Raw genomic sequence first — 2,076 nt, 5'->3', positions numbered from 1 at the left:
TTTAGAGGAAAACGCGGACGTTGTCGCCTTCGTCTCTGAACTAGATTCGATGATTTCACACTCCGAGGAGGGTCGAAGGAGACCTCGACCTGTGCGATGCCATGGTGGCTAGTTGGGTGGTTTCTGTCACTCGGACGTGTGCAATGAGAAGGTGGCTTGGGTTGTAATCGGTCCCTTGGGGAGCTTGAGCGACAGAGGAATGAGACCCGGTTAGCAAGAACGCTTGCGACGACGAGTGATGCAGTTGTGAATGGGGAGTATTGAGAAAGTCCCAACCGGCTAGAGATGCCACTGCCCTTGCCAACTTCACTATCGGTGGAGACAGAGCATGTATGTGTCTTTCCCAGCAGAATGAGTCGCCCGGAACAATACCGAGGTTTGCAGATGAGAGATGGATTCGAATGCAATGAACGAGATGGATGGGATGCAGTAAGAAGACACTTGAGTAGGTACAGGAAGTCCAGGCGACCGCGAGAGCGCGCGGGCGGTGACCAAGACGAGATTTCACGCCTAACCTCATTGGGCTTTCCGCCACCCCGCAGCGGCAGAACCAGCAAAGGGCCGATAAGCCTTTCGCGACCTTTTTTTTTTTTTTTTACCCTCTTTTCTGTTTTTTTATCCATTTCTCCCCGCCTCGCTGACGGATCAACATCTCTACATTCCTCACCTGCCTGGAAGCCTTTCCCTCGCCAATTCAACCTTTTTACATCTACCAGCATAATGGGTGGTCAAAGCAGAGAAGGTATTCACATTCTCTATTCTCATCATCATTCTCCCAAACTAACAACGTTCGACCGTAGGTGGCAAGGTCAAGCCCTTGAAGGCGGCCAAGAAGGATAAGAAGGAGCTCGATGATGATGACCTTGCGTTCAAGGAGAGACAGAGAGCTGGTATGTGTCCCCCTGTTCTGCTATACTCAAATCGTAGAGGCTAATATCACCCGACATTCAGAGGCCAAGGCCAAGAAGGAGTTGCTGGAGAAGGCCAAGGGCAAGGGTCCTCTGAACACCGGCTCCCAGGGTATTAAGAAGTCCGGAAAGAAATAGACGTTTGTCGAGGGGTCTACCAGCTGTTTCGCTTTGTTTCATGATATCCGACGAGCCACGAGCCACGAGCGCGCAGTGGGGGATTACTATGCATGCATTACTATCTTGCGATCTGAGCATGTTCTTACTTGATATACCATTATCCCACCACGAATTCATTATATTGCAGGCGCAAGAAAGGATTTTAGCCCGTCCCGCAGGGCAATTAGCAGAGTACGGTGGTCACAAGGACGACATACTCTGGATCGACTGGAGGTATCGTTGGTAATTTCAAATTACTAAGTCTCAGACATGGATAAACACCTTCAAACTCGCTCACAAGAAACAAGAAACAATATGGTGCGTCAAGTGCTAATCCAGGGTATAAGGCAAATTCAAAAGATACATGGTCCTGCCGAGGCATATCTGTGATCAACAAAGAAGGCCAAAGAATGAAAGATTGTCGGAATATCTCCTCATCTGAAGCCGGTGAGGGGGACAAGTGAAGATGTACGCATGTGTTGGAGGGCAGCTCTCAACTAGTCACTCGCTTAACCCAGATGCTGGTGCTGCCACCATAGGACTCCTGTTCGTCACGCTTTTTCCACGCGCGAAGCAACTTCACGCCGATCTCATGTTCTTCTCTCTTGATCTCGGCGAGCTCGTTATTCAGGCTGGCAACAGTTTTCTTCACCTCTTCTCGGGCAGCCATGTCGTACGCGATCGAGCTGGGCTGGATGACCTGAGTCAACTCGTGAATGATGGTATCGATGTTTGCACGGCGACGTGCCAGACTATCCTTTCGGGCTTCGAGCATTTCAAGGCGACTCTGCGCCTGTTGCTCGGGAGGACATTGCGGCAGATCTTTGGAGGTTCCAAGCCCGCGGGACACCTCGGACGGAGTAGGCTTCCGCGAGGTTTGCTTCACAGGGCGCAACCGCGCTGGGAACCGGGACGTTTTCTCGACATGATCGAAAGGGGCGTTCTCCGAGGGCCGTATCGATGCTATCTCGAGCGCTTGCTGTCGAAGCTACCCCGTCTCCGGTGGGGT

This window comes from Aspergillus terreus, genomic scaffold, assembly GCF_000149615.1.
Source record: "Aspergillus terreus NIH2624 scaffold_6 genomic scaffold, whole genome shotgun sequence".
NCBI classification, from domain to species: domain Eukaryota; kingdom Fungi; phylum Ascomycota; class Eurotiomycetes; order Eurotiales; family Aspergillaceae; genus Aspergillus; species Aspergillus terreus.
The sequence above is the reverse complement of the archived record's forward strand: the minus strand, read 5'-3'. Positions refer to the sequence as shown.